The following is a 15,104-nucleotide window of genomic DNA, read 5'->3' on the forward strand; positions in this document are numbered from 1 at the left end:
TGTGCTTCCAGTTTGATAGGAAGACCAATGCTCAAATTTTAAAAAAAGTGGATTGAGTCACTTTCTTTGGCTTCTTAGAATAATAGCTATCTTTGACATCTGCTGCCATCTCAATGGCTTCTTCAGGGGCAGAGAGGCTCCTCTTTTCCTGTTTTCTCAAGCCTGGGATGCATGGAAGGTGTGAAGTCATGTTTTTTTTTTTATTTTAATTTAATATTTTATTTTCCCTAATTACATGTAAAAGGATTTTTTAACATTTGTTTTTTTTTTTTAATTTTTGAGTTCCAAATACTTTCTTTCCCTCCCTCCCTTTCTTTCTTCATTGAGAAGGCAAGAAATTTGATATAGATTATACATGTGCAGTCTTGCAAAACATACTTCCATGTTAATCATATTATGAAAGAAAACAAGACAAAAAAACAAGAAAGTAAAGAAAAAGTATATTTTGATTTACATTCAGACTTCATCAATCCTTCCTCTGGAGACGGATAGCATTTTTCATCTTAAGTCCTTCAGAATTGTCTTGGATCATTGTATTGCTGAGAATAGCTGTCATTCACAGTTCATCATCATACACTATTGCTATTAGTTTATATAGTAGGCTCTGGGTTCTGCTCATTTCACTTTGCATCAATTCATGTAAGTCTGGGTTTTTCTGAAAGCATCCTGCTTGTCATTTCTATAGCACAATAGTATTCCATCACAATCATATATAGCAGTTTGTTCAGCCATTCCTCAGATGATGGACATCTCAAAGTTCCCGTTTTTTGCCACCACTAAAAGAGCTGCTACAAATATTTTTGTACATATAGGTCCTTTTCCTTTTTGTTTTTTATCTCTTTGGGATACAGACCTAGTAGTGACATTGCTTGGTCAAAGGGTATGCGTGGTTTTATAACCCTTTGGGCATAGTTCTAAATTGTTCTACAGATGGTTGAATCAGTATACCAAGGTATGAAGTCATATTGATGTTAATCATCTAGGTACAAACAAAAAAGCTCTAAAGGAATATAGTCTTGTTTTGCTTACACTTATGATTTGAAAAGGCTTTGCATTTTAAGTATTAGACACATAGCATCCTTGTGAAAATACTTATTTCCTAATAGATATTCTAGAATAGATCCATTTCCTTTTTACTCCGTTTTAGCTTCTTTAGCACTAGTAACTCCTATCAAGGATAGGACACCCTGGACTATTGTCTTTTCCTAAGAGGCCTATTTTTTTTTTTACTTAGCTGACATATTTTAGGTTAAGGGAGCTCCAAACCCAATGACTGATCCTTCCTGTTTCCATAGTACTTCTGATTCCCTTTCCTGCTCCCCTTATCTACAGGTAATGGGATAGGAAGACAACATCATGGTGGGCAGGAGTGGAGGGAAAGAAACATAAGATATGGTTATATTTTATAGTTAGGCCTTCATAGGAGCCTGGGAATTTATTTATTGTTTCAAAATATATTTATCAAGGATCTACTATGTAAACTACAACCTTAATACAGAAATAAGTCATTTTGGGGGCTTTCTTTGAGGATGAAGTCTATTCTAAATTCATTTTGCTTTTTGTGCTTGTGTTTGTGATCTTAGGTCTATTTTTTTCTTTTCTCTGATAGAGTATCTATGAAACTGGAATGACTTTTCAGGGCAATTAAGAATAATGGTTCACAAGAAACACTTCCATAGTACTCACCAACATACTAGGCATCTCCAGCTGCATCCTGTGTTATTGTAAGCATTCCACAGTTCGTGGTTTCCCTTGCTAAAGAATATGTGATGCCTGACATCTGTACATCAGGTTTCCATTTTCTGGTAACTCCTTCTGTCTTTAATGTATTTTAATTTTTCCTAGCTATCCCATCTGGGAGGGATATCATTTCTTTCTCTTCAGTGAACCACAGTTTTATTTTTGTCTGAATTCAGTGAGATATTGGAATGTTCCATATCTCAAAATTGCTTCAAATATACCATTTTGAAACTCAAAATCTAATTGATGGGGATATGACTTGGTAAGCATTGAAACTTTCTCTGGGAGGGAATGACTTAGTGGTTAAGGTCTCAGCCCTCAGAGACACCACAACAACCTGGAACTATACCTTAAATCCCTCTTGGTCCATCTCATTCCTTAGTACATTCTTGTAAATAAACTAAGTTCTATGTGTTTTTTGTTGTTGGAATCTTTGGGTTGAGACGCCTTAAAAACAATTCCTATTTATGCTGATTAGTCCAAAGATCTAGGAAATATTCTGTACTGAGAACTTGTTCTAATATCCTGAACAAAACTTCATAGGAACTGAAGCTAAATCTTTTGGCAACTAATAAAATAGTCTATCCCAGGGGTGGGGAGCCTGCAGCCTTGAGGCTACATGTGGCTTCTAGGTCACTGGGTGGGACCTTTTCATCCAAGTTTTACAAAACAAATCCTTTTATTAAGGGGATTTGTTCTGTGAAGTTTAGATTCAGTCAAAGAACAGAACTTGAGGACCTAGAAGTTACATGTGGCCCTGAGGCTATAGATTCTCCACCTTTGGTCTCTCCATAGAAAGGACTTTGTGAACTGTGTGCTTTATATACTGAGTGAGCATGGTAGCAGGGGTTCTTAACTTGGGGTCTGTAAATTTTAAAAAAATGATAGCTCTATTCCAATATAATTAGTTTCTGAAAAGGTTCAACAGACTAGAGTTATGAACCCCTTGTATAGTAGATTCCTGACTATCTTTGAAGTCAAGAAGAAGAAAGTTCAATCCCCTGCCTATGGCACATCCTGGCTATTTACCAGTGGGCAAATTATTCAACCTCTTATTATACCAGATATTTTGCTTTGGTGGAAGGAGTTTCTACATTGAGTCTCCTATACCTATGACATTATTTTTCAATGACAAAAAAACAAATTTCACATGTTTGTGTATTATTTTTTCAATATATGAACAAAACCTATAGTTTTTATCTTTTTCCTGATATTTCTCAAATCACTCTTCTGATTCTTAATTAAAAACCTGTAAACTAATGATCAAAATGCCTTCATTTATGAAGGTTATGCCTCCTGGGAGGTGGGGCGGGGGGGAGGTCAGGGTTTAGGTTCAACTCCTTGCTCAGGATTTCAATACATTTCTAATATAACCCTTATGGAGCCACCCTTTGTCTTCCCTGGCATCTTTGGAAATTCTGGGCCTCTCTTCCTTGTATGTTGAAATCAGCTCCTTCCAAGCTCTGTCTCTCTCCCCTGTATTTAATGGGCCTCTTTTCAAAACCAAACCAAAGCAAGTATCTACTTCACAAGAGAGAATCATCCCCCCCAAATGTACCTGAAAATAAGAACATGAAACCCCTCAGACCTTGGGCAGTCAACTGAGAGGAGGAGATATTCTCTGAAATTCTGAGCACATTGGTCTGCCCTTTGAAGTCAGAAGCTTTTGTTTTTATTTTTACAAAGTTGTTGCTTTTTGTTTTAATATCAATCATTTTCAGATATACAATCTGACCCTTCCCTGTCCTTTCAAACATACACACTCTCACTTGGACGTGAACACACATGAACACGTGTACACACACATACCCCAGGCCCATGGGAAGCACTCATTTTCAATAAAGACCATTTAAACTTGCTCTAAAAAAAAACCCTGTAAACTTTAACCCTTTAATTCTATTTTTGTCACCCAATTCATTCACTCATCCAACAAATAATTATTGTGTTTACAATGTTCCAAGTATTATGCTAGGCTCTAGGGAGGTGAAGACAAAAATGAACATTTTTAGTCCTGATAATAATCTCTGCACTTAAAGTGATTATATTCTCTTGGGGCTGGAGTGAGATGTGAGGAACATGAAATAGAAAATTAACTACAAAATATATGCAAACTAATTTTTATTAGTTTGAGACTCTGTCAGCTAGGGGCAATTGTGATAGACTTCCTATAGAAGATGGCATTAAGCTGAACTCTTTTTTTCTTTTCTTTTTTTAAAATTTATTTATTTTTTTAGTTTTCAACATTCATTTCCACAAGATTTTGAGTTACAAATTTTCTCCCCATCTCTCCCCTACTCCCACCCCAAGATAGCAAGCATCCTGAATACCCTTTCCCCCAATCTGTACTCTCTTATATCCTCCCCCATCCCTCCCCCTTACTTTCTTGTAGGGCAAGATGGATTTCTATACCCCAGTGCCTGTATATCTTATTTCCTGGTTGCATGTAAAAAACAATTTTTAGCATTTGTTTTTAAAACTTTGAGCTCCAGATTCTTTCCTTTCTTCCCTCCTTCACCCACCCCCACTGGGAAAACAATCAATTCAATATAGGTTATACATGTGTAGTTACTCAAAACATTTCCATAGTAGTTATATTGTAAATGACTAGCTATATTTCCCTCCATCCTATTCTGCCTCCATTTATTCTATTTTCTCCTTTGACCCTGTCCCTTTTCAGAAGTTTTTGCTTCTAACTACCCTCTCCCTCAATTTGTCCTTCCTTCTATAATCCCCCCTCTCATCCCCTTCCCCCCTACTTTCCTGTAGGGTAAGATACCCAATTGAGTGTGTATGTTATTCCCTCCTTAAGCCAAATTCAGTGAGAGTAAGGTTGACTCATTCCCTTTCACCTTTCTGCTCTTCCCCTCCATTGTAAGTTTTCTCTTGCCTCTTTTATGTAAGGTAATTTACCCTATTTTATCTTTCCCTTTCTTCTTCTCCCAATATATTCCCCTCTCACCTCTTAATTATATTTTTTAGATATCATCCCTTCATATTTACCTCATCCTGTGCCCTCTATGTATACATATGTGTGTACAAACATATACACACATATACCCTCCTATATATACATATATGTACATATACATATATATTACCTTCAACTATACTCATACTGAGAAAAGTCTCATGAGTTACAATTATCGTTTTTCCATTAGGAATGTAAATAGTTCAACTTTAATAAGTTCTTTATGATTTCTTTTTCCTGTTTACCTTCTCATGCATCTCTTGCTTCTTGTATTTGAAAGTCAAATTTTCTGTTCAGCTCTGGTCTTTTCATCAAGAATGCTTGAAAGTCCTTTATTTCATTGAATGTAAGCTGAACTCTTAAGGAAGCAAGGGACTCTATAAAGTGGAGATGAGGAGGGGCTGCAGTAGTGGGTGTGGGGAGGAGGGGAGAAGGAATAAATAGGAATTGGAATATCATGTAAGAGGAACATCAAGCAGGCCAGTTTGGTTAAATCCTAGTGTGTGACGGTTGGTTATATGGAAAAGCAGGCTGCAGCCAGATTATGTAGGACTTTGTGACACTTTAAAAGGTAATTAGTCATTTTATTAATAATGCTAGTATTTTATTAATAAAAAAAAGGTCAGTGGCACTATCAAATGCCAAAGACCTCTCATGGAGTCCACTCAACACTTATATGCACTTGGAAGTTTGGGTGTTCCTGAGGGTGGCAATCAACTCTGGTTGGCTAACAATTAATGAAAGAGAATGAATATTACAATGAGGAGTTGTGCTATATTCCAGTGAGGGTCTTGGAGGTATATGACTTGAGTCACCCAAGTCTTGGTCAAAGAAACCTGTCAATTTCTGTATCACCTGTCTGATAAAAGGGAGAATCCATATTTTCCCAGACCTGTTGGAGTAAGCACAAAGAGCAGGAATCTACCCATTCACCTAAACTTATAATTTCTTTTACTATCTTTGATTATATCTTAGCCTCGTTAGCCAGGTTACTTATGTCTTTGCCCAATATTTCCCACACTGATTGATTTCTGGATGAGAAAGTTAGAAAGGGGAAAAATCTTGGTCCTAATTCAATAATTATTAAATACAAGAAATAATCATTTCTCTCAACATTTAAGTGCCAAATGGGAATTTATACCTTATTGTACTATATAGAGGTGTTGTTCAGTTTTGTCTGACTCTTTGTAAGCCCTTTTGGGGTTTTCTTAACAAAGATACTGGAATGTTTTGCCATTTCCTTCTCTAGCTCATTTCATAGATAAAGGAACTGAGATAGAGGGTTAAGTGACTTGCCCAGGATTGCACAGCTAATAAGCATCTGGGGATTTGAACTCAGGCCTTCCTGACTCCATGACCAGTGTTCTATCCACAGCACCACCTAGCTGCCCTCTATAAAGAGGTAAGAGGGATCACCTGGAGCTTCTTGAGTGGATGGTTAACATGGTCAGAACTATACTTTTGGAACATAATTTTTTTATTGTTTCAAATCCCTCACACACACAATTGAAAAGAAAAGCTTCGTAATAAATATACAGTCAAGCAAAATAAATTTCTATATTAAGAATATAAAAAAATATGTTTTATTCTTGAATCTGTTACCTCTCCATCAGTAGAGGATAGTACATTTCATTGTTTATATGCTAAAATCATGAATGGCATTATCTAGATCAGAATTCTTGTCTTTCAAAAATCGTTCTTTACATTTTTTATTGAAGAAATTGTTCTAATTTTACTCACTTCACTCTGCATCAGTTCATATAGTCTTGCTAAGGTTCTTTGAAGGCATCTTTCTTCATTTATATCAGTAAAATAATATTCTATTAATTCATATGCCACATATATTCATTATTCTCTAATTGCCAGGCATTCTCTTGGTCCTAAGTTCTTTGTCACTAGAAAAAGAACTGCTGTAAGTGTTTTCATATGGATAGGTTCTTTTGATTGCTGCCAGATATTTTCATTAATTATTAATCTGGACATATTACTCTTCTATTAAAAGAATTCTTCTCTAGCTCTCTTATTCTAAAAGGACCATCTAAGTTCCTTTGCCTGATATTAGATGCCTCCCAGTCTGGTGCTACCCTATCTTTCCAGTTTTATCTTATATTCCTCCTCTCCATATATTCCCTCTGCCAGCCAAACTGCCCCATAAATATGCTTTCTTCCCCCAGCTTCATTTTTGTTCATTGTGTACCCTGTATGAGGAATATCCTGCTGGATTTATGCCTATTTTTTAAAATTCAAAAGCAAATGGCATCTCTTCCAATGAAGCCTTTCCTGATTCTCCCTTATATTTAACATAGAACTTTTTTTCGACCTCTCTAATGTACTAACCATGTATTATTATGTGTTCATCATGTGCTGCTCTATTTAATTCTGAACTCATTGAGGGCAGGTGTTTAACCCAGGTAAACTTTATTTCTCCCCAGTACCAGGCATAGAACTTTGAACATATTAAATTTCTCTTTGAATGAATGAAATACACAGGAAGCTCTTAACAAAGTAGCTCCAGTCTATAAAGTAGAAGACCAGAAGTTTTGATAGGAAAATGATCTTTACTGGAAGCAGTGTGGTGTGGTGGATAGGGTGCTGGAGTTAGAATCAATAAACACAGTTCAGATCCTACCTCTTACATAGATGCTGTGCAACTCTTGGCACAGTCCTTGCCTTAAGCAATTCCCTAGGACTTATCTACTAAGGTGAGTGGCACAGTGTCTTTGAAGTCAGAGGTCCTAGGTTCAAATTCCACCTCTGATGAATATTACCTGTGTGACCTTGGGCAAATCACTTCACTACTCTGAATGTCTTTTTCCTCATTTAAATAAGGGGATTGAACTAAGTGACCCATATATGAGGGCCTTTCCAGCCCTAAAGACTATAAATTCTTTTTATGATGCTAAGTCATAGATGGTTGTCATCTGCATTGTTAGAGGAAGTTACTGCACAAGGAATTCTCCTCACTGATAAAATCCCAGCTCCTTTGGGACTATCCACTTCTACCCCAGATCGCATGCTATTAATCAATATAGTTCCTTAAGTTTAGTTAAAACTTTTTTTGAACTTCATTGTATCACAATGGTTCTAAATAAGTGCTAAGAATCAACAAATAATTCAACAAGCACTTTTTGCTTGGTGTACCTCCTACTTTCCAATCATTGTACTAAGTGCTAGAGATATAAAGACAAACACAAAAAGAGAAAAACCTCAATCTTACATCTTAACAGGTTCACTAACATTCACATATATATATATATATATATATATATATACATATATATATATATACACACACACACACACACAAAACTCATACAGAACAGACACAAGGTATTCTGAGTGGGAATGGCATTAGAAGGTGGAAAGAGCCAGGAAAGGCCACATGAAAAAAAGAGATGTTTGAGCTAAATCTAGAAGGAAACCAGTCATTTTAAGAGCTGAAGTGATAAAGGAGATCATTTCAGGCATGGGGAACAGCCAGGGCACAGGCATCTTTGTCAGAAGAGGAGTAGACTTGATTCTTTCTTTCTTTCTTTCTTTTTTTATTAAAGTGATTAATTTGGGGTTGTTTTTTTATAAGCTTAATTTTTTTTGTAATTATCAATTTTCAACATTAATTTCCATGTAAGACTCTGAGTTCCAAATTTTCTCCCCATCTCTCCCCTACCTCCACCCCAAGATGGCAAGCATACTATACTGATTACCCCTTCCCCCAGTCTTCTCTCTCTTCTATCCCCACCATCTCCCCGTTCCCCTCTTCCCCCTTACTTTCTAGTATGGCAAGATGTATTTCTATACCCCAGTGCCTCTATATCTTATTTCATGTTGCATGTAAAGACAATTTTTTAACATTTGTTTTAAAAATTTTGAGTTCCATATTCTCTGCTTTCTTCCCTCCTCACCCACACCCATTGAGAGGACAAGAAATTCAATATAGGTTATACATATGTAGTTATGCAAAACATTTCCATACTAGTCATATTGTGAAAGACTAACTATATTTCCCTCCTTCCTATCCCCCCCCATTTACTCTATCTTCTCATTTGACTCTGTCCCTTTTTAAAAGTGTTTCTTTCTGACTACCTCCTCCCCCAAACTGCCCTCTCTTCTATCATTTCCCCCTCTTATCTCTTACCCCCTACTTTCCTGTAGAGTATGATACTCAATTGAGTATATCTGTTATTCCCTCCTTAAGCCAAATCCAATGAGAGTAAGGTTGACTCATTCCCTTTCAACTCCCTGCTCTTCCCCTCCATTGTAACAGTTTTCTTTTGCCTCTTTTATGTGAGATAATTTACCCTATTCTATCTCTCCCTTTCTCCTCCCAATATATTCCTCTCTCACCTCTTAATTTTATTTTTTAGATCTCATCCCTTCATATTCAACTCACCCTGTGCCCTCTGTCTATGTATATGTACACACACACACACACACACACACACACACACATTCCCTTCAACTATCCTAATACTGAGAAAAGTCTCATGAGTAACAAATATTGTCTTTACACATAGGAATGTAAACAGTTCAACTTTAATAAGTTCCCTATGGTTTCTCTCTCTTGACCACCCCTTCATGCTTTTCTTGATTCCTGCATTTGAAAGTTAAATTTTCTGTTCAGCTCTGGTCCTTTCATCAAGAATGCCTGAAAGTACGCTATTTCTTTGAATGTCCACATTTTCCCCCAAAGCACTATTCCCAGCCTTGCTGCGTAGATGATTCCTGGCTTCAAACCCAGCTTCTCTGACCTCTGGAATACCACACTCCAAGCCCTTCTATCTCTTAATGTACAAGCTGCTAGATCTTGTGTTGTCCTAATTGTATTTCTATGAATAATTCTATGAATTCTTTCTTCCTGACTGCGTGTGTAATATTTTCTCCTTGACATGGGAATTTTGGAATTTGCTACAATATTCCTAGGAGTTTTCTTTTTGGGATCTTTTTCAAGAGGCGATTGGTGGATTCTTTCAAATTCTATTTTCCCTCTGGTTCTACAATATCAGGGCAGTTTTCCTTGATAATTACGTGAAATATGAAGTCTAGGTTCTTTTTTGGATCAAGACTTTGAGATAGTCCAGTAATTTTTAAATGATCTCTCCTGCATCTATTTTCCAGGTCAGTTGTTTTTCCAATGAGATATTTTTACAGTCTTCTGTTTTTTTCATTCTTTTGGATCTGTTTTTATAATATCTAGATTTCTCATAAAGTTATTAGCTTCCATTTGCTCCATTCTGATTTTAAGGAATTATTTTCTTCAATGAGTTTTTGGACTTTCTTTTCCATGTAGCCAGTTTTGCTTTTTAAGGTATTCTTCTCCTCATTGGCTTTTTGGATTTCTTTTGCCATTTGAGTTAGTCTATTTTTAAAATATTTTTTTGTTTTTTAAATTTTTTTACTTTATCAAATGTTTTATTAACTTCTAGTTTACATCATTCATTTCCACGAGATTTTGAGTTACAAATTTTATCCCCATTTTTCCCCTACCCACCAACCCAAAATAGCGATCCCACTGGATATCCCCTCCTCCAAGCTGTTCTCTCCCTTATCTTCCCCCATACCCCCTCCGACTTTTCAGTCGGGCATGGTGGATCTCTATGCCCCAGTTCCTGTATATATCTTATTTACCAGTTACATGTAAAATAATATTAATAATAGGATATATATTTTAAACATTTGATTTTAAAACTTTGAATTCCAGATTTATTCCCTTCCTCCCTTGTCACCCACCCTTACTGGAAAGATAAGCAATTCAATATAGGTTGTACATGTGAGGCGATGCAAAACATTTCCATAGTAGATATATTGTAAAAGACTGACTATATTTCCCTCCCTCCTATCCCACCTCTCACTTATTCTATTCTCTGCTTTGATCCTGTCCCTTTTCAAAAGTGGGTGCTACCAACTTATCTCCCCCCCCAACCTGCCCTCCCTTTCATCCTCCCCCATCTCATCCCCTTCCCCCCTACTTTCCTGCAGGGTGAGATACCCTATTTAGTGTGTATGTTATTCCCTCCCTAAGCCAAATTCAATGAGAATAAGGTTGACCCACTCCCTTTTGCCTTCCTGTTCTTCCCTTCCATTGTAACCATTTTCCCTTGCCTCTTCTATATGAGATAGTTTACCCCATTTTGTCTCTCCCCAACTCTTCTCCTTTTATTCCTCTCTCACCTCTTAATTTCACCTTTTAAGTATCACCCCTTCCTATTCAATTGGTCCTGTGCCCTCTAGTTACGTATAACTGTACACATATATACACACACTCACATATGTATTCATACACCCATATACCCTCCTATATAGACACACACACACACACACACACACACATATATATATATGCCTCACGTGTAGAACCTATATTGAATTGCTTATCTTCCCAGTAAGGGTGACAAGGGAGGAAGGGAATGAATCTGGAATTCAAAGTTTTAAAATCAATACACACACACACACACACACACACATACATACATTTCTATTCCCTTCGACTATTCTCATACTGAGAAAAGTTTCATCAGTTACAATGATCATCTTTCCATGTAGGAATGTAAATAGTTCAAATTTAATAAGTTCCTTATGATTTCTTTCCCCTGTTTACCTTCTCATGCTTCTCTTGCTTCTTGTATCTGAATGTCAAATTTTCTATTCAACTCTGGTTCTTTCATCAAGAATACTTGAAAGTCTTCTATTCCATTGAATGACCATATTTTCCCCTGAAACATGACACTCACTTTTGCTGGGTAGGTGACTCTTGGTTTTAATCCCAGCTCCTTTGACCTCTGGAATATCATATTCCAAGCCCTTAGCTCCCTTAGTGTAAAAGCTCCAGATCCTGTGTTGTCCTGATTGTGTTTCCACAATATTCAAATTGTTTCTGCCTGGCTGCTTGTAATATTTTCTCCTTGATCTGGGAATTCTGGAACCTGGGTATAATATTCCTAGGAGTTTTCTTTTTGGGATCTTTTTCAGGAGGTGATTGGTGTATTCTTTCACTATTTTGCCATCTGGTTCATCAGGGCAGTTTTCCTTGAGAATTTATTGAAGGATGATTTCTAGGTTCTTTTTTTGATCATGGCTTTCAGGTAGTCCAATAATTTTTAAGTTATCTCTCCTGGATCTATTTTTCCAAGTCAGTGGTTTTCCCAATGAGGTATTTCACATTGCCTTCTATTTTTTCATTTGTTTGTATCTGTTTAATAGCATCTTGATTTCTCATAAAGTCATTAGCTTCCATTTGCTCCAGTCTAATTCTGAAGGAATGGTTCTCTTCAGTGAGCTTTTGAGATTGTTTTTCCATTTGGCAAATTCATTTTTTTAAGGCATTCTTCTCCTCATTGCCTTTTTGAGCCTTTTTTGCCATTTAAGTTAGTCTATTTTTTAAGGTGTTATTTTCTTCAGTCAGATCGTTGACTCTCATTTCATAATTTTCTTGCATCGTTCTCATTTCTCTTCCCAATTTTTCCTCCGCTTCTCTTATTTGGTTTTCAAAATGCTTCTGAAAGTCCTCTATGGTCTGTAACTAGCTTGTATTTTTCTTGGAAGCTTTTGGTGCAGGAGTTCTGACTTCATTGTCTTCCTCCTTTGATCCTTTTTGTCCCCAAAATAGGAGTGTAAAGTTGGATTGCTCTGCTTGCTTTGCTTCTTTTGCCTACTCATGTTGCCACTCAATTACTTGACTTTTGAGCTTTTTGCCACAGTAGGACTCTGCTACCAGAGAGGGAAGCTTTGTCCCAATTGCTGGGATTTTCTCAGTTGCCAAAGCTATTAGTGGGGTGCCCTCTCTGAAGCCTCCACATGCTCTGGCAAGCTGGTCACATACCCTAGGACCTCCACCCTAGACAGCAATCCAGATCCAAGTGGGTTAAAGCAAGAGTGATTACCCCTCAGACTGGTCTCTTGGTCCCCCTACAATCTTCAGGGCAGGAGCTGAAGCTGCCATGTGGCAGTGGCTGCATGGCCATGGAGCCTCAGTGGCTTCTCTCTCCAGGGGACAAAGGCTGGACCCCACTCCCAAACTACTGGATCCCAACGTCCGCACTGCACTGACCTCTTACTTTGTCCTTAGCATCTATGTGTTGATAATTCTGGAAACCACCACAGCTGCTGGTGTTCTGAAGTCCCTCCAGATGGTGACTCGTCAGGCCACTCTGAGGCTAAAACCTCAGTCTTGTGCAGGGCTAGTCTCGGCTCCCAGAGCACTCTGCTGTCTGCTTCCTGCTGGCCTGCTGGGGTGTCCTCAGTGGGAGGTTAGCTTCTCTGTGTCATTTTGTGGGTTTTGTTGCTCCAAAGTTTGTTCAGAGTCACCTTTTACATGGATTGGAGGAGGTGGAAGCTGGAGCCGCACAAAAGTCCTGTTTCTACTCTGCCATCTTGACTCTGCCCTCAGAGTTAGTCTATTTTTAAGGTGTTATTTTCTTCAGTATTTTTAGGGTCTCCTTAGCAAGCTGTTGACTCATTTTTCATGATGTTCTTGCTTTACTTTCATTTCTCTTCCCAATTTTTCCTCTACTTCTCTTCCTTGATTTTCAAAATTCTTCTTGAGCTCCTCCATGCCCTGCGACCAATTCATATATTTCTTGGAGACTTTTGATGCAGGAGTTTTGACTTTGTTGTCTTCTTCTGGTTCTATGTTTTGATCCTCTTTGTCACCAAAGAAAGATTCTATAGTATAATTTCTTTTCTTCTGTTTGCTCATTTTCCCAGCCAATTACTTGACTTTTGAGCTCTTTGCCATGGTAGATCTCTGTTACCAGAGTGGAGAGTGCTGTGTCCCAAATTCTGGGGTTTTGTGCAGCTGTTGTCAGAGCTATTTTAGGCACCTAACTCAGAACTGTGAGGAGGACTCCCTCTCCACAGTTGCCACAAGCTCTGCCTTGCCAGCACTCCTCACCCCACAACTGCCACCCAAGACTGTGACCCAGATCCAAGCAGAGCAAAGCAGGAGAATCCTACCTCAGCACCAGCAAAGAGATTCCTGCAACTACCCTCTGATCAGCTGCTTGATCCCCCCACCATTTGTGGGCCTGGAGCTCTGGAAGTAGCCACAGCTGCTGCTGTTGCTGCTGTTTCTGCCATCTCCACCACCCTGGGGTCAGGGGCCAGACCAAGCTTCTCTGTCACCCAGGTCCAACAGGGTTTTCCCACTGACCTTTTACTTTCTCTTTGGTGTTTCTGGGTTGAGAAGTTTGGACACCACTATAGCTGCCAGTAATTCAGTCCCCTGAGGTCTGCTCAGCCAGTCTGTGCTGCAGGTCTGTGCCAATGTGGCCCACAAAGGACTGTGCTCCCCTCCCAGCCTGGTGTAGTAGACCCTTCCTTTCAGCCAGCTAGTCTCTCCTCATCTAGAGATGTATTTCACTGTGTCACTTTGTGGGATCTGCAGTTCCAAAATTTGTTTAGAGTCATTTTCCTCAGGTGTTTGGAGATTTGGGGGGAAAAAGTTTAAGCAAGTTCCTGTTTTCACTCCACCATCTTGGCTCCACCCTCCCTCCCCCCAACGTAATTCTTTCTTAATAGAAAGACACTCTCTTTTAATAAATTAGGCATATCAGTAGTCAAATAAATGTGGTAGTCAAATAAAAGTATAGTACTTAGTGCTGTTGATTTTGCAGAAGATTGGCATATTATGGTTATCATGTGTATTTCATTTAAGAGGCCTCTTCACCTTTTTTTCTTCCTATTCTCTATCTCAGAACAATTTTGTTCTCAATATTGATGGAATAGTTATTTGTTAAATTGAAATGTATTAAGTGATTGTGGGTCCTATATTTGTGCTATTGGAGAGTTGACTGAGGTGTGGTTGTATGACTCATCCTATGTAACTAATGTGCTCTTTTCAGGAACTAAACTCCCCCATAAACGTAGGAGCTCCAACACCAGATGTCAAATAGACAGCCTTTATTTAAGAAAGGAAGTGTGTCATTGAATGATTAACTCCCAGAAGTTATAGTTAAACTCTTCTTGAAGCCACTGAATTTCTTCTAAGAAGTTAACTTTCTTCTTTACTTTGTAATTAGGAATATTTACTAGACATCTGGGGTTTCCTGTGAGAAAAAGGACATGCTTCTGTTAATAAGCCTGTCGTAAGCTTCATTTTTATGTTAAACCATAAATTTAATCTGCATAGTTCAACAAGAACAATTTCTTATTAGTAATTTCTTGCAGGTTAATCTAGAGGATTTCAAGCTTTCTCCGAATCTTATTTTTCTACTTAGAGTTCTGATCTCATTTAGTGTGAGTATTTTCCCCATTTGTGCAAATTGAAATTCTTCCATGCCTTTGCATCCTTTGTAGTTCTTGTCCATGTCCTTCCATAAATTCTTCACAGCAGACCTACTGATCATAGAGTTCAAATTCTCTATGTATTTGGCCTTTAAGGAATATAAGTGCCATGCTCAAT

General features: G+C 37.9%; 1 long non-coding RNA gene across 1 annotated transcript in view; it reads right to left on the reverse strand.

Annotated features, from left to right (window-relative positions):
- Positions 1-14,587: 14,587 nt before the first annotated feature.
- The window catches only part of LOC138173507 (uncharacterized), a 35,459-nt gene continuing 34,942 nt past the window's right edge, over positions 14,588-15,104 (reverse strand). The window contains exon 2 of the long non-coding RNA XR_011171413.1: positions 14,588-14,748. This is a non-coding gene — a long non-coding RNA (uncharacterized lncRNA). The remainder of the gene's footprint in view (positions 14,749-15,104) is intronic.

This window comes from Petaurus breviceps, unplaced genomic scaffold, assembly GCF_028583685.1.
Source record: "Petaurus breviceps papuanus isolate PSGF00001 unplaced genomic scaffold, PetGlider_PUasm1.0 582, whole genome shotgun sequence".
NCBI lineage: Eukaryota > Metazoa > Chordata > Mammalia > Diprotodontia > Petauridae > Petaurus > Petaurus breviceps.